General features: G+C 39.0%; 1 long non-coding RNA gene across 1 annotated transcript in view; it reads right to left on the bottom strand.

The window, feature by feature from the left end:
- The window catches only part of LOC104863828, a 36664-nt gene that overhangs the window by 7461 nt on the left and 10061 nt on the right, over positions 1-19142 (bottom strand). The window lies entirely within an intron of this gene.

Genomic DNA, 19142 nt, shown 5'->3' with positions numbered 1-19142 from the left:
AAAACTTTCAAAAGGGCTAAAGGTGTAGGGAAAGTGGGAAGCGTAGGGGAAAGGGAATAAGGGAAAAGAAAAAAGTATGAGAAATGAAAAATGGAAATAAAGTGTTTGTGAATGGGGAAGGAAGGAGGGAGTGAAGGGAGGGCAGGGACAAGGGGAAAAAATGAGAACCAAGATCTGTCATGTGAAGGTACAAGATCCCAGAATGAATGTAATTGTACTGTATTCTTAGAATGTACCAATAAACTCAATTAAAAAGGAAAAAAAAACTTCCATCCTCTCTTCAATTTTCTACCTAAAGTATCTCTTCAACAAAGGAGTTCAGAAAACCTACAGAAAGGGAACTTTCTGGTAGTTCCCAGCAGTCAGACTAGCATCTTTCCACCCAAGAAGCTTGTCAAGTTTCACAGGCAGTGGAAGTGATTAGAATACTAGTTCACTCTGGAATAATTAAAGTAGCAATCAATTTGAATTGGAGAAAAGATAATTTGTGAGGCATATTTAAGAAACACAACAGCTAGAATCTAATTAACAAAATGCTACAGTAAAATTCTGACAGGGAACACTTTACTAACAGAGTACCAGATGAAGATTTGTGCTAGCACATTTACAGCTGGGCTGCAATATTTGCAGAGAGAGAGAAAACAGATTTTTTTTCCTGGAGTACAGTGATGTGTTCTTTTTGCCATAGTTTCTATATTATTGCTATTTAATTTAACTTGAGGATATGTGTGTGTGTGTGTGTGTGTGTGCGCTACTCTGCAGTTCAAAAGTAACTCTCCCTTAAACTTTGCACAATCAGCTGGGAAAGCAGAACTGCTAATCTTCCACAAACAAAATTGAGGGGGCTTAGAGATTGATGATTTTCCCAAGATCTGAAACAAGTGAGAAATGGCGCAGGATCAGCGAGCGGAAGTCTCAAATTCTTGACACACCGGGTAACTGCTAATGTCACTGCACACACTGCACACCACTGAGTTCTGAATACATCAGATTTTGGACGATACATGTTGATATACCAGTAGGGAAACTACAGGATCAAAATGTATTTTTTGAAAACACAAAGAGAAGATAGGTGGGGCTGGGAATTTAGCTCAGTGGTTCTTCTGCCTGCCTCCCAAGTGCAAGGACCTGAGTTCAATCCCTGGTACCAAAAAAAAAAAAAAAAAAAAAAAAAAAAACCCAAAAGAGAAGATAGGTGATTGGTCAAAAAAGTGATGAGAAAGTAGGCAATAAAACTAGAGTCCAAGTACGTATCTCATCCCTGAAACTAAAAGGGAAAAAGTGAAGACAGGAAGAACAGGAAGAAGTTTTGTTCAGAAGAAATATTTATCTCAATGGAGGAGACAGATGTATGTGCTCAGATGAGGGGGAAGGAGGTTGTTGTGTAAAGAATTTGATAAGAAAAGATAGTGTAACATCAGAAGGAAATGGGAGACAATGCTCACCCACAGCAGATGAAAGGGCTGAATATTGGATAGAGGACTAACTGTTGTTTTAATATTTTACACAGAAGAATCACAAAATAATTTTGTTGAGTAAAAGGAGTCAGATGAAAATGGACACCATGTAATTCCATTTATATAAATTACTAATGCAGAATAATCTACAGAGATAAAAACCAGTCAATGGTCCCTTTCCGGCAGTGAGGGACAGAAGGATACATTCACCACACTGAGCATGTATGGCTTTGTGCACGTGTCAAAACTTGGCAGTCTACACATTAAATATAATGCTCATAGCTCAAAAACCTATCAAAATAAAAAACCTTACAAGCACAAAACTTCACTCCTTACTCTGTTTTGAATATGTCCCACAAAGTTCATGTGCTGGAACCTTAATCAAGTGACGGAGTCTCTGGGCAAATGAGTATGTCTTGAAGGTTTTTCCCTGTGAAAAGGTGGATGTTGTTAGCATCCTGGTGGGTCTATCACGAAGGTGAGTTCAGCCCTCACTTGCCCCCCTCACGTAGCCTCTCTGCCATGCAGTGCCATGGTCTGCTGAGGCTCAGCAAGAAAGTCAGGATCTTGGATAGCTCAGCCTCCAGGACCAGGAGCCAGTGCACCTTCCTTGTGTATGAATCACTGCGTCTATGGCTTTCCATCTCAGCACAAGTCACTCCTAGACGGGTCTCGAATGCTTAGGGACCAGATGTAGGGGGTCACCGGGCTGGGAAGAAGCGAAGCCCAGCCCTGCTGACTTGGCTGAACTGATCTGATCTGAGCAGAAACCTTCGTACTTCTTTGCCTGACATAATCCACTTAGAAAAGAACAATATACATATACATATACATGAGTCCAACTAAGTACGACATCTCTATGTATGTATATGTAAATATGTGTTCTGTGTGCATACATATATATACTTAAATATGTGTATAGTAGTTAAATGTGTCATTCTGTACTGTGTATAATTGTCAAAATAATTTAAAATACAATAGGTGTATCATATATATAAACTTACATTTATTTTTAAAATGTAATGACAATTTTTTCTCTAATGAGGGCAGGTAATTGGACTTACATGCTTTTTGCTTTCTCATCCAGTGTCCTGTTTCTTTCCTGCCTGCACTCCTTCTATAGAGAAATGTTTATAGAGGAAATTGGATTTACTCTTCACATAAACCAATTTCTTTAGTTGGTGACTGTGAAGGTCTAACTGGTATAACGATATGAGTGAAATAAGGTTGCTATAATCAGGCTTTGTAAGGCAGTAGATTTAATACAGGACACAATGTTTACAGGGTTATTTTATACTATTCACTCAAAAAGTAAAATGCAGAAGAGTGTAAGAGATCTGTCCACATGCTAGAGACCCAAAGAATCCAGCTGATGTCCTGGATCTGGGCAATGTCCTCCACAGGGCCATATCAAGGATCCACCCCGGGAAGGCCCAAAGGCAGGTGGCGGAAACTAGAAAGTCTCCATCTGCAGGGTGAAGGATCTGTGCTGCCAGGCTAAGGGATCTGACCTGGAGCCAAGAAGCAACGCTTAAGGCAAAGACCAGAGCTCCCTGAAGAGAACAGCTAGCTGCTTTCCTTCCCCAAGACAGTGAGGACCAGAGCTTCTGCTCTGATGAGAACAGCTGAGTTTGTACAGAAAAGCCACTGAGCTTCTCCAGGAAAATCAGCAGCCCACAATCTTCCCCTCCAGTTCTCCTTTTAAACTGATGGCAACAATCTTCAGATGGGTCTTCCATGCCCAGAACTATGCTGGCTCGGTTCATCTGTGCCTTCCCACTCACACTGACCATCAGCTACTCCACCACAGGGGTCAGTGGGTTATTGGTAGGTAATTAGATTTGATTTGGTAGAGTGCTCCCTAGAACTCACTTAAAACATTTTAAAACATATTGAAAAATGCTACATGAGACTAGTGATAAGTCTTAGAGAAAAATGAAAGAATGAGTCCTTTGTTATATGAAGAGATATAGCAAACCTAATTTATATTAAGATATGGAGAAATTACATTTTATTATTGAATATTGAATGACCAATTATTTGTACAGTAAAATGTACAATATAATGGTTTGCTATACACTGTGTATGATTTTCATAATCAAATAAATTAGCACACCTAGCCACCCTTGTATTTTACCTTACAAATGCAAAGTTTATTTGATTTAAAACTGAAAGCTTTTTTGTTTTCATTGACATCTAACTTCTGCCATTCCAGAAACCATTCTTCTACTCTGTGCTTCTTTGAGGTCAAGTTTTTTAGATTCCACATGTAAGTTAGACCACGCAGTATTTGCCTTTTTTATTTTTGGCTAATTTGTCATTAGCACAATGCCCTTTGGGTTCAAATATATTATTAAACAGGGCAGGATATCCTTCTCTGATGGCTGAGTATCCCATTGTGTATGTATGTGTGCACACATTTATTTATTTTTGTGTGAGATATTTCTTATCCTTTATCTGTCCATGCACACTTGGGTCGCTTTTATATCTTGGCTTTTGTGAATTCTGCTCCAGTGAACACGGGAGGGCCAATGCCTCTTCACGATGCTGATTCCTTTCCTCTGCATGCAGACCCAGACGTGGCATGGCTAAAAACTGTATGCTAGCTTTACTTCTAAAATTTTTAAGGAAACCACATACTCATACTGTTTTTCTTTGTCACTATATAGTATTTCCCCATATCCATGGTTTCACCTCCCATGGAGTCATTTGTAAGAAGTCAACCATGGTATCAAAACATAAAATGCCAAACTCCAGGAGAAAAAACAATTCACTAGTTTTAAATTTTGAGTCATTCTGAGCAGCAAAAATCACCGCAGGGACATGAATCATCCCTGTGTCCAGCATATTCTCACACTATTCACTGGCATTTCCCGTTCAGACCCAGTTCTAGTATCACAAGGCCTGAGCTCCAGTGATCCTGGCTTTCTTAGTAGTAGCCCAAAGTGCAAGAGCATCGATGCCGAGAACCCAGTGACAGCCAGAGAGCATCTACAGAGTGCGTCTCTTCCCTGTTACAGCACGTCATCCCAAGGGTAAGGGCAAGTAAGACATTAGAAGGAACAAATCGAGGACGTGCACACAATTTATATCACATTACACTGTAACACTGTTCTGTTTTCACTGCTGTCAATTTGTTAGTGTGGCTAATTTATAAGCTCCACCTGACCATCGATGTATGTATGTGTAAGAAAAAACTCAGTATCTGAGGAAGACTAACTGTGGGTTCAGGCACCAAAGAGGAGTCTTTGACCACATCTTCTGTAGAGGAGGGAGGGACTTCTGCACCACAATCCACTCCCACCAGCAGCAGGAGTGGTCCTGGCTCGTGCAGATATTTGCAAACACTTGTATACTGCAACTGGTATCCTTTGTGACAGCCATCATACTCCTGTTACACAGGACATTCTTGCACATGCAAGGATACACTTCACATATGTTTCTGAGTAATGGATTTACAGAAGCAGGGTTACCAGTTCACAGGAATTACATCTTCAGGATCTTGAAAAATATGAGGAGATTGGCCTGAATGTGGGCTTAGCCTCAACAATTGTGCTAGACAAAGTCCATGTCACCACCTGGCTAATTCCTAGAATTATTTGTTCAGTATTTGCTAATGTGCTAAAGTGCAAATAAGAGAATAGAATTACACTTGAGATAACATTAGTTTCTAGAGTCGATGAACAATATGCAAATTATATGCAGGCAAGTATCTTTACAAAGTCGGTGAGAATGTGTCTGCGTGCAATTTTATACATTATTTGAAATAGATTCATTCTTTATAGTTTTATTCATCTGAGGCATAAGAACCACTGAGTAACAAACAAAACCTTAACAACAAAGAAGCAAAAAATATCAGTAAATAGTGATATCTAAGAACTCAAATTATTCTGTTTTTAAAATAAACACTAGGGTGAGAGAGATTGGGAGGAATTGTAAATAGAATGTTTGTATTTGCCTACATGGTTCACACCACTGTTTTACATTGTCTACCACTTTACAGATATATTTATCATTGAGACAAAATAAAATGTGAAAATAAATATGAAAATATCTACTGCTAGCACAGATCTTCACTTTAAATGAAAAACAAAATTGAAATTTTGTCTAAACTTTGTTCTATAACACTACTATCTCCATTGTCTTTTATTATTTTCAAACTTGGTATTTTCTCTTGTAAAAATAATGAGCAAAGCCCATAAATTTTGACCCTGCTATCTAGAAGTGATACTGGAGAGTGAATAGGGTAGAAGTGGAGATTATTTTGACTGAAGTCTAAATTCAGCATTAATTTAAACACACATAAGTTTCCATGCCATCCATTTCAGTTGCATTGATCTGTAACAGTTTTGTACGTATTCTGGGTAGCATCTCTGTTGTTTGCCCATAAAGCTTTATTTATAGTGTCTATGAGAAACAAAATGAGTTTAGTTTGTAAACACCCTGAAAGTCCTTCCTGCATGTCTTCATTTGGATGTAGTTCTTGAAGATTTACAATGAGCTTTTACACTTTTAATCTTTTGTAATCTTCTGAAGAATCTGAGAATCCCATTTTATGGAGGAGAAAGTGAAAGTATAGTATGGTCACCTGATTAAAGAACAGATCCTAAGTACGTCAGCATAAATCCAGGTCTTCTCACTAAATTCTTGGCTGACTGCCTTGGCCACGAAGGTCACATACTTTTCTAAAAGAAAAGTTTTTCCAACTAGCTAAATAAGCAAGAGGGATTTTATTCAAAACAAGCACAAAAGGGAAGACAGCTTGAATTCAGACAAGCTGGTACAAAAGATGGAAGAGTCTCTTATTTATTTATTGCTATTTAAGTTGTACATACTTTCAGGGCAGTGTAAGCCTAGTGGAAAAATAGTGGAGGGCTTTGGGTCAGGGGTTCCGCAGTGTAACAGAGCATCTCTCTCTGTAGAGTTAGGCTCCTGTGCTTTGGAGAGAATGGGTGATACCAACATGCTCTCTCTGTATGATCACTTTTCAAAGAAATGTTTCTCCAGTCCTCGAGAAAGAAACTCCTGGGCCATCATGATTTCCGTCCCAAAGGGTCAGAGGAAGAATGTACAATTACAAGTCTTTTCAAGTGAATGTTCTAAGAAAATGGAGGTCAGGAAGAACCCTGCAGAAAATGTTTCAAGCTAAGGGAGAATTTTAGGATAACTTGGTCACCAAAAGTGCTGAATATATTGGCATTTCAAATATTGCTTTAAGACATGACTTGTGACTGTGCCGTTGTTTTAGAATCCTTTTTTTAAATGGCAGAAATTAAATTCTAATTAGTGTATTATCTTTAATATCCAGGGCACTGGAGCTTCCTCTCACTCCCTTCTCACCTTCATGTCCAGGCAGAGCCATCTTCATGCCTTGGCCACAAGTTGCCCAGCACTACTTTGCCCCCTGAACCCATCTCTCCTCCTAGCTGGTCTCCCTCCACATGATGTTCCAAGGAGAGCTGGCAGGAAAACAGCATGGCTATGCTAGCCCATCATGGAAGTAGATTTGATTTGCCCTAAAAAAGAGCCAAATGTCTCCTCTCCCTCTGCCATCCACTTCCCAACCCTCCTCTCTGGGAGAAAAGGGACCCATTTCCACCTTTCTATTTGAGCAAGTGTCCTAAAATAATAAGGAAGAAATATGTTCATACATTAAAAAAAATTCTTTAACAACTTTTTTAAATGGGTTTTTGAGCCCATAAACTGCCCTAGATAAGTTGCTCGGTTAAATTTAGTCTGGTGCCCCAGGTGATAGAGGAGATTTTTGTCTTGTTTTTGTTTTGAGTGTTGCTGCTGTCCAGCCTTCCTGATTGCTAGGATCGCAGAGAATTTACAAGTGATGAGAAAAATGGGAGAAGGTCACTGAACATCAGCCCTGTGAGGAGAGAGGGTGAGTGGGAGGAAGTGCTGAGCACTGAGATGGAGGGGTCCTGTGAGGGCCTTCAGTGGAGCCAGGGATGCCTCCAGCAGGTGTGTGTTCAGTGACAAAAAGCAAAGAAGGTACACCGTGGCCCAGGATTCACGCCACCCTCTGGGACTCAGCTTTCAATCTATTTACCTTTATTAAGGGGAAAATGAGAATCCACACCAAACATTAGGAAAGGGCAACTTAGGGTCATAAATTTAAAATGTGTGAAAGCTGCAAAAGACCCACATCTTCTTGACCCAAGTTCACAGAAACCCAAAGGAAGAAAACGGAGCAAAGCTGATCTCTGCTGCTAGCTTTTTAGTCTTCCTATTCACTGCTTGCTCCTCTCTGACATTAATTCAGCTTATTTTCCTTCAAATCTAAGGATAATTTATATCTCACAATGACAGCTCTTACTTCTGCAGGTAAGTATACAAACGCTGTGTGTTTTCTTCAAAATCCATTCTTAACACAGATTTTTCTATTTTGTTTATTCAGAAATCTGGAGAATGGACTAGGAAACTGTAGACCTGTTTTTATACAAACAATTAAACTCTGAACCCTGTTTTACAGGTGAGTGTAGCACTGTTGCTCATTATAAAGATGATGAAAATGAGAAGATAAAAAATGAATCTGATGCTGGAAAAATAAAAGAAAGTTGGAAAGAAGGGAAAAAGTAGAATTGAAATGTGTTATTTACATGTACTAATTCTCTTCAGTGAATGTAGTCATTACATACAGCAAACATGTACTCATAAAAGTAAAGTAAAATGAGACATGGTTTCTTGTAAACCAAGAAATAGAGACCTAACCCAAATCTTCAATGGAACTAAACTTAGTTTCTCTATTTCTAACATTCACCAATTTTTATTTCCATAACATTGCTCCAGGGCAAGAATTCTCTTGGCCAGACTATCTCATGTGATTCTCATTTAACAAATATTTTGAGAAGAAGATATTAATTAAAGTCTCATAATTGGAATAATAAAAAGTGGTTTTCACAAAACAATCTTGTCAGTTTCAGGAAAATATATATATATTTTTTGAAATACTAGGATTAAGCCCAGGGCCTTTGCACTGAGCTACAACCCCAGCCTTTTAGGTGTATTTTTGAGACAGAGTCTTCCCAAATTACAAAGTTGCTCAGTCTGGGCATGAACTCAGGATCTGTCTGCCTTAGCCTCCTCACATCCTGGTATTAGAGACAGACACCTCCACGCCTACATTTTATAGTATTTTATACATTTGGAAACAGCAGAGAAGCCCAGTGCCTAGACAATCAATGTTTACAATAGAAATAGTAGTGGGACCAGCCCAGGCCTCCGGGCTCCAGGGACAAAAATTTTTCACCATATTCTGCTGCTCAGGGATAAGAAGCAAGCGACCCTCACATTTTAATATTAATGATTTTCCCCCTAATAAAGCTACCTTTCCCTTCAGGCTCTGGATGTGGCTGGGGATATCTCAGCAAGCATTGTTTCATCTCATCTGCCCTCAGTCCCTTTGATATAAGTAAATAATAAAAGAAACACCATGAAATAATCTCCATACTGTACAAGAATAAGGCTCAATTTCAGACAACTCACAGACCTTCCAAAGCCCGATTCTCCTCTCACTAAGCAACTTACATAGGGCAGCATGTGTTAAAGTTTAATCTAAAATATCCCCCGATGTTTCATGTGTTTAGAAGACGACTGGACTGTGAGAGCACCGTACATAGTTCTCAGTGGATTACTCAATTAGTGCATTCACAGCTGACTGTGTTGTTGGGAGTTAGGGCCTGGTTGGAAGAGGCAAGTCACTAGGGCTGTGACCTGGATGATGCATCCTTGTCAGCAATGTTTAGTTTGGCTCATATTTTTAGTCCATAGTTGGCTGGCTCCAAAGAAGGGAGGGACAGCTAAAGGGACAGAGAGAAGAAAGCTGTTCACATCATGACAACAAGGAAGCAGCGAGCGAAGGGAGGAGGCAGGGTAGAGATGCACACTTCTAAACCATGCCAGGAGCGCCCCACCTCTTCTGACCAGGTCCCACCTCCTAGCAGCATACTCAGCTATAAACTCATCACTATACTAATACAAGGACTGTCACACCCCATGAACCAACCACTTCCCCAAAGGCCCACCTATGGTGTATGAGACTATAGGAGACATGGAGATACAGATCATGAAAGGACTGTTATTATAAATGTACTATATCTTGAAAGAAAGCTCATAAATAACCTCGGAAATACCAATCTGCTGAAGATAGATAAGGAAAACACAGGCTCAGCATAATTCCAAATGTTACAACGTGGTTTTTACAAAAGAGGCTTCTAACATAAATGTTTTCCTGTGCCTTAATAGTTCCCTCCGCAAAAATCCTTTTGTCAAAATCCATAATGGGCTCATATAATATGATTGATCAGGACTGCCAGACATAAGCCAAGGACTACAGTAAGTCTCGGCAGGACAAATGAAGTAGTGTTCACTGTATCACCACGTCAGGAAATTTAAAAAGTACAGGAAAGTTTATTTGTTCACAAAATACAGGTTTTGTTTTGTTTCTTTACCCTGAGAGAGACTGTATTCGAGAAGAGCAAAAAAACATAAAAACAAAAACAACTCCCCCAAACCTCAGCAACAACCACAATAATAAACCAAGACAGTAAGCATAAAATTAAATTTAAGAAGGGCAGAGCATCAGGATTCAATATTGGGAATGATACGCTGCCTGGGCTATGACAAATGAGAAGCAGTTAATTAGGTGGAGAAGGGTATGGAGAAGGCTCCAGGAGTCCCCATAAATATGTCCAAATGAAGTGTTTTCAAATGCAAATCCCATCATGTGGCTTGTTTCCAATGTAGCTGACTGACTTCATTTTCCAAGAATCCTTCTTCACTACAAATACCTAAGTTCTACATAAACTACAACAAACGTGGTAAAGATAGTTTTGCACTTCTGAGGAAACAAAATAATTCTCCTAAGTATAAGGCCGAAAAAAATGACTGAGAAGATAAAACTAGAGTAACAGTGAAAGTCATCAAAAGACACTACTGGAACTAGAAGTTAGAATAGTATTACAGTGGGTCATTTTCCCCTCTCTTTTGAGTACAGCTCAAAGAAAGAAATACCAGCTCAATAAAAAGAAAAATAAGAATCTTGTCTGTTATTTACAAAAAGCTGTGATCTCAAGCATATTTCAGGATGGAGTAGGCAAGAAAGTTAGATGCACTAAATGACTGAAAATCTCACATACCTCTAAAATTCGTTTAGAATCTCCATGTCTCAGAATACGTGAAATGATGGTTTATTTCCATTCCAATAGAACGATCCCACTTACTAACAGTAATATTATTCTTGTATCAAACAAGCTCTCTCAGTCTCGCTATAGTAAATATTCAAGAGGCAGTCAGCAACGATGGATCAGAGTATAATGCTTGATACTACAGTCTGTGTGTATTTACGCATTTCATTTTACTTTTCTTAGCCTTGGTTGTATACTTTACCAACATGCGAAATATATTTTTTAAATTAATTTTATTGGTACATTTAATGTATACAATATAATGGCCTTCAATGTTGGAAATTTGTACCTTTACATAATCAATTTTGGTTAAATTTTACCCATTCCTCTGTCCTTCTTTCAGCCCCTCCCTCCCTTCTCCCTCCCTATCTACAAAGACTTTGTAGAAAGGAATGGAATTAATATGAGAAAATGAAAAACTATTTTTAAAAGATAAAATTGGATCGTGAAAATAAAATGTTTACTACAATCCCTGTTATATAAAAGGATCTCAAACAGTATTAGTTAGGTTTATTACTACTGCTGCTGATGATAAACTATGACGGAAATGTGAACTTCAGGAGTAACACTGGCATCTCCTTCTATATACCTACTCATTTTCCACTGAAATAGAATGAATGTGGAGCAAAAAATATCACATACTGAATATTATAAATATTTCTAAGAGCAGCCATTTTACCCTCTCTTGAATGATATTATTTTCCTCTGTCAATGAGTAGATCACTGTCCTAAACTTTTACAGGTGATTTTTCTCTGGTCCTGTTCCTTTTTCCCCATCACTTTTTTCATAGTTTTAATGGTAATTTGACTTGGATAAAGAAGGCTGCTTGCAACAGGAAGGCCTGGTTTTCTTTAAAATAGCTGATTTCATATATTCACAGATTGTCAAAAAGGAAAGATAAATTCACATAATTCTATCAATTTTCTAATTAGATCTCAGCTATAATCATATGATTAATACCATATCTTCATAAATAAGTCAGATTAACTCCAAGTGGCTAGTAGAGCCAAATGTCAACTATGATTCTTTGGACCACAAAATCTGATTTCCACTACACTGTTTCATTTAGTGGTCCACTGATTTGATTAACCAAGAGTTAATCATGTTCACAATTCCTCTCCTCATTCAATTTGTAATTGATGGGTTTGGACAGTACCCTCACTGGAGTTCTGATTATCCCCTCTTTCATTTTGTATACATTTTAACAGCACGGATTAATGCTCATTTCCACCTAGTGAGGACTTAGATGTTACTGAAAGAATGAAAAAGCTAAATGTTTGCTGATGGAAAGATAAGGTGGATTCATGGTGTAAGGAGCCCAGATTGAGGAGTTGGAAAAATAGGATATTCAGAGGACTGACAGTCTTGTGGCTGCCTTGAGTACCTAGAATCAAACCCTTAATATCACTACGTAAAGCCTGAGTACAGAAGAGTAACCATTCTCAACTCTCTAAAGTCCTGTGGCTTCTAAGGAGTAAAGAAAACTGAATGGTAAGTACGTACCCTCGCAAGTACAGTGTGTGTGTGTTTCCCTGTAACAGTGCAATGAATACGGGGACTTGGATACTTACTGCCCTTATATAATAGTGTTTTTTAATCCTACAAATAGGATAGAGGGGAGGGTGACCTAGCACAAATAATCAACAAATGGGATTTCTTCTTAGGAAAAACTGAATTTCTGAGTGCATTTTCTAATGAGAGGGAAAAGCATGAATTCTCAATACTACCAACTATATAAATGTTGTCTGAGTTCATGTTCGCATGATCTATCGAAGTTGACACCTGGCCACTACAAATGGGATTAATGCTACTACACAGCTAAGTTCGTATTCATCTGTTAAATATTTTGCCAGATAACACATAGTATTTGTAGTGGCCAGAGTGGTGGAACACATTTGGTTATAATGGGCAGTAAGCCTGCTGAGCTTGTAAGTGTTTAAGAATGACTCTAATTCATGCCCTTCCACTCCCCATTGTGTATTTCTACCTTGACACAGGGTGAAAGTCTTTTTATGAGGCTGCTGTAGAAATTTCCCACTATAATGATTCTTATCCCATAATATGAGTAACAAGTTTGGGGCTCGGGCTGGACTCCAGATTCTCTGTGTTTAGGTATCCCTAGTTTTATTAGCATTTTGTAAACTGGGTAAATGTCAGTAACTAGATAATGAATTGTGACATTTTATTAAAGCAGTGCCCCTTGCTCAACTAGTATCTGTCTGTATAAAATAATTAATATTGTAAGCTGACAACCTGCCTTCCCAAAAGATACAGAGTTCTCTCAACTGTCTTTCTTTTCTCTGTCCCTGAGATCCCACTGACTGTAACTATCATCATTCTGTTCGTTATGGTAGTTCTGTTTACTTTACTGCATATTGATTCTACTACTTCACCCCTATTATTTCAAGGCCCTATTATCCCATTACAATTAGTGAGGCTAGTCCCATACACGCATCTTCTAAGGATGCTGGTGCCCCTCTTACCAGCCCATCCATCAATGCCATGGTAACATAATATTTAAATTCTACTGAAGAACATAGCCTTCTAATAATTTTCTGGCCTTACTAACTGAATCCACTCTAACATAAATAGCTCCCTAAAGCTTCTAATCCATTCTTCTATGATCTTCCACTGCAATAATGGTATTTTTGCTTCACTTCATGAAGACCATCACTTTCAAGTTTATAAGGATCCCCAACAGCATGTTCGAACTACTTCTCTTTGTATTTCACAGGATGTTAAATGGGGCATCCTTTCTGAGTGCTACCAAATCATTACAATATCCCAGATCCAACTTTATCTTCTAAACCTGCCCCTCCTCCAATGGCTGAAATGAGGAATTACTATTATTGAAAACATTATAAGTCCGTATGTTTAAACTGTGCTCAGCCAAGAAGTCCTTGTTCCACCAAGACTGAGAACGGCAGGGGAGCTGAGTTTCCAAGAATAGGGAGACAAGAGAGTGGCTTGGGAACTGCAGATCAGGGCTTAAGATTTGCCTTCAACACCAACAAACTACAAAAATTGTCAAACTGCAAACCTGCCCCTTGCTTTTCCATCTTTAAGACCGGTGTAACAGGACAGTCAGAGATCATTCCTCCCCTTTTCTTAACTTCTTTTTCCAAAGAAGAGGATGAAAAGGTGGCATTGGGGAGAAAAAAGAGATTTCAAGATCAAAAGAAATAAAATTCACTGAAATACCAAGACTTCAGTTAATTTATACCAAATGAATGACTTCAGTTAATTTATACCAAATTTATACTAAAAGTTAATTAACTTTATCAAACTACTTGGTTTTTTCACAATAAACACCTATATTTTACCAGTCACAAAGCCACTTGACACATTTAAATTGCAAAAGGAGAGACTGTCCTTCCATCAAAAGACCTCAAAACATTAAATGTTATTTATATCAACAGTTAATATTCACTTAATTTCATGAGACACGTTTTTATTTCAGTTATTTTATAGTCATATAGAGTTGAAAAAAATGACTTTCAGAGGTTCTGAAACTGGTTGATTCTGGAATTACAAGGAAATAATAAAAAATAACAAAGCTCCACCTCCCAAATCACAGATTATAACTTCTCCTTAACTTCTGTCACGTACCCTTGGAGACAAAGGATATTTTATGTATAGGTTGGCTGTGAGGAAACTCTGGATCCAGAAGCACAGGGGTTGAATACCATCTATGTAATATCACAGGGTTTAAGAAGCAGGTTTAAGCCACTGTCTATTCCTTGGCACTAAGAGATGCTAAAAACTGAAATAGGGGTAATGCAAGAAGAATAAACTTAAGTCTTTTAGCACCTTCGTGTGAAATTGACTCTATTCTTTGAAATAAAACAAAGTAAAGCAAATTACAGGTTCAAAATGGAGAACCAATGTAGTATCATTTTACCTTCTATTTATAAAGCATCATGCTCTTTCTTTTTACCTGGTGTGTGTGCCTGCATGCCTGTGTGTGTGTGTGTGTGTGTGTGTGTGTGTGTGTGTGTGTTTCCACAGTGATAGTACACCAGACACAAACATATGATACAGGAATATTTTTCCTTAGAAATAATTGTGTAATCATCAAATTAGCCCACCTTTACATAGGACTTTTCAAAAAATCAAAGTGCCCTTTCTCATCATAATCTTTGTACTGTGTCACTGGAAAAGGTGATGATGTTACCCATTTTCAGATAAGGAAGTTAAGTCTTAGACTTGAATCATAAGTTCTCCTGCTCTCTGACCACAGGCTCCACACTCTTTCTTCTATAGTCTGCAATAACGTATGTGTTGCCACTGTGTTACCAGCCTGTGCCAGACACTCAGCAGATGGAGATGCATGACCTGTTCACGGTGTCGCTCAACCCTCCACTGTCCTGCTTAGAAGCTAGTGGAAGAGGGAGAAGAGGAGGGAGATGTACAATGTAGAGCACACTGCAGTTTTCCAGTGTTTACCAGAGTGTTATGTGGAAAGAGCTCTGGAGGGAGGACTCAAAGGCAGGGATCGGTTAAGTTCTGAATAAGAGATGACTGAGTTCATATACAGAACTGTGATACTGTCTCCTGGATGTTCCTGAGCCCTAGTCCTTGTGATACAGTTGTATAAAAGCTATCACTTTCTTGATATACACGCCTAAGAAAATGTTGTTTGAACAGTGCAGTTCACTCAGCCTTTGAATAGAGATTCTCTATAGGCAGAAGAACATGTACTGAAAAAAATATTGATTAGAAAACAGAGAAAAAAATAAAGAAAAAGAAGTAAATTAAAAAGAAGAGTATGTTTGACTTGTAGAGATATTTTATTTCCTCCTACAGTGTCTTTTATATTCAACTGCCTTACAATCATAATTACCATTTAACCTGCAACAGCCTGTTGAATTAAGCATTGACAATATCCAACCCCCCATGTTCTTGACCAAGATATAAGTAAACAGCACATTCACTGAGTCAGACAATGAATGACCTGTCTCTAATATCCATGAGAAGCAATCAACCCTCATTTGGATGCATAGGGCACTGCCTTGCTGAAGAGTAAGCAACCGATCCACTGATACCACCTCTACTGCTCACCTAAGAACAACCCAGAAAAACTCCATGCAGTGAAACTGATAAAATATAAGCATCGCATCTAAAGAATCATCACAGTGACACTCAATAGCTATTGAAAATGTGAGACAAGTTTGATTCTAACCAAGTTTTCCAAAAGAGCCCTCAGCAGACAGCTCAGGCAACAGAAGCCAGATACCAAAACATAGGCATACTGCTTACTTGTGTAACAGCTGAACTGTCCTGAATACACACACACACACACACACACACACACACACACACACACACAGGAGTTATGTTTTTTATGAAAAAAATAAGACAAAAGTTTGTAACAAAATAATATGAGAGTAACAGTAGTTAAAACACTGTATAATTATCTTCAAACAGATTTAAAAGGTCCCCTGCAGCATCTTATGTGTCAAGAAGTTAGGGCTTTTGAAAGGTAAGTGGGTCAAGTGGGCACTACACTCATCTGTGGACTCTGCCATTCCCCAGCTAAATGTCCTGAGAAGTGGGAGAGCAGACTCGCTGAGAGTGTGACCTGGAACGCTGAATTTTTTGCCCCAGCTCTGCTCTTTCTCTCTGTTTCCTGGATGCCACGGATTGAGCAGATTTCCTCTGCTATTCATATGCTAAAAGCTTAGAGGTAGTTGACCATGACTGGAACCCTGCACCAAAGTTAACCTACGCTCTTCTAAGTTCTAGGTGTCAGGTCCTGTGTCCCAGCAACAAGTCGCACACACACACACACACACACACACACACACACACTCCGCAACAATTATCAGTGTTGTTAAACTTTACGTACCTTTTATTTCTTCCATAGATCTGATTACTCTGTCTGTGATGCCTTCAGTAATCAAAATCTCACCTAACTTACTTTGTGTAGACTCTACACTTCAGCTAATCCATGTGTAAAATGCAGGGTAAAGTTTCTGGGGATTTTTCCTGAGCCCTGGGATATGAAAGCTCCAGCTGCACATTCCCTAATGCATCAGAGAAAGGAACACAATCATCAGCGTTTCTTTCTCCTTTGGTATCTGTCAGTTCTCCAACCAGTAGTGAGCTAGGTTTATATTCAATTATCCACTCTTGACCAATGAATCACAATGAGAAATGAATGGTTTGGCTTCAGAATTCGACAGTGGAAATTGAGCCCCGGCACACAGTTTGACAAGTAGTATCTGTGAAGGCCCACACTTTGGGGGTCAGGAGCATGGAGATAATACGTTGGCTTCTTGAATCACTAATGACAAAAGGCAAGTGTGCAAACACTGAGAACTAAGTGGCTCTGGCTCAATGGCAGTTGCTCAGCAGATGTTAAAGGAAAGCCAGCTGCTCTCAGCGTAGGTCATATCTGCCTAATGAGTAGGAAAAGGAATCTTTCTGTGACCACAGAGGAATTAGACGCCTACAGATAAATGACCCAAAAGGTCTTAATGATGCTACACCAAGAGAGAGGAACAGAATACCGCCAAGCCGTGTGACTGCAAGTGGAACTACAGGTTAACGATCCGGTATTTTACAATTTAATGGGGCACACACAGCACCAGACTGCAGTACATGAAAACAGAACATAAACGTATACACTGGCATTTCATAAATAAATTATTTTAACACTAATTTCAATTAAATTCCCTTTCTTCAATATGATGCTGCAGTTACACAACACCCTGTTCAGGGCCAGGCTCTTTTTCAAATGGGCAACAAATGAAAGACACTGAGTTAGATGATATGGTCATGAATATAGCACACACTTCTCTTTCACTGGGGTAGTGATGACTGGGCATGGTGACTATGTGTAGAAGGGTTGTTACTGTGCTTCAGTTTTGTTCGTTTGCACACACATATGAGAAATCCAGGACTATGAGTCAGGTAAAAAATAGCATCATTTTGAGTTGCTCTTCTCTCTGAGATGAAAATATTGCTGAGGCTTTAAAAAAACTTTCAAGTCATTAAGGGTCATCTTTCATCTCTAGTCTTAGAAATGACTCTGGTTATACTGGCCACACCTGTGACGTGGCACTGCTCACACCCTCTCCAGGTTTGCCTGGGGCAGACGACCCTTCTCTGCACACCCAGGCCTCCTAAGTGTACACAGCTCTCTCTGAGAGCTACTCCTACCACACAGTGCGGTATATCCATCAAGAGCCTGTTGATGTGATCTCCTGAGTCCAGGAAAATGACCCTTCTTATGTTCCCAACCCTACAATACAGCGAATTCTCTATGAATATTGAATAGATTAAAAAATAAAAGGTAAGACGGAAGGACATCAAATTACTTGCTTGTGTCAATCATTAAAAGCTCATGTGAATTTATTCCTTTAACCAATTAATACTTATTTAGGGACTTAGTTATGCAAGAATCCCTAAGAATAAAAAAGTAAATATATGATTGCTGCTTTTAAAAATTAATTAGTAAACAGAGACTATTAAAACCAACCAACAAGCACTATTTGCCAAGTGCTGCATTGCATTAAATACTAAGATGTTACTCCTCGCCACAGCCCTAAGACACAACGTTCTGTTATTCTTCCATTTTACTGAGGAGGGAACTGAGGAACTGATGCACAGATTAGGAAACATTATCACTGCCTCTTTGCAGCCAAGGGATGGACCTGTTTTAAATTTAGAGCAAAGGACTCTGGTTCTTGTCCTTATAAATGCCTCAGCACATCACACTCAAAATATATGTCCTGCGAATTGAGTGAATTCAGTGAATTCAAAGATGCGATTGTCATTAAGGATCAAAAATTAAAGACCAATGACAGTTACACAGCAAGGGAGAACTAACACTTAAAGACTGGGGAGACTTTCAGAAGCAGACATGGAGAACAAAGTAGAAAATCTGCAAAGATGCCCAAGTGGAAAGGAGGTGTCAGGAGAAGAAAGCTAATTTAAGTAAACTCCAGAGAGAGGCAAAGCTGGACAGAAAACTGTGGAAAGCTTTAACCACCAGCTTAAAATTCTTCAGAGGTCCTTACTACCCCAAAGCACCCCAGACAGTGCTGTTCAGCAGTCACTTTATACCTCAGCTCCGCAAAACACCTGCTTCACCAACAAAGCAAAAGACCCAGGCAGGAGCCCTCCTTCCTTTCCTCCCAGCACAGCTCTTGTAATGGCTACAGAAAGCCAACTGGAGGGAACTGTGCTCATCAGGAAAAACACTCTCTCCAGAGCAGCCTGTGGCTGGTGGAACAGATGGCATCTTTGTACTATGACATAAAGAAAGTCCCCAGACAGATATGTCCTCAAATGCTCAGCTTGGCTCCTTGCACTGTGGCTGGATATCGGCCCATGTGCACCTCTCACCAAGCCTTTGAGTGGAAGCTAATTCATCCAATTCTGGGAATCTCAGGCTTAACTACGTTGCAAATGTTTTGTATTTCTTCTCATTTTCAAAGGTTTATTTAATTACAACAGTTGTTTATATATGCATATATTTGAAGC

This window comes from Fukomys damarensis, unplaced genomic scaffold (assembly GCF_012274545.1).
Source record: "Fukomys damarensis isolate Sample0158 unplaced genomic scaffold, DMR_v1.0_HiC HiC_scaffold_8, whole genome shotgun sequence".
Classification (NCBI taxonomy): Eukaryota; Metazoa; Chordata; class Mammalia; order Rodentia; family Bathyergidae; genus Fukomys; species Fukomys damarensis.
This window is presented reverse-complemented; position numbering and strand designations above follow the sequence as displayed.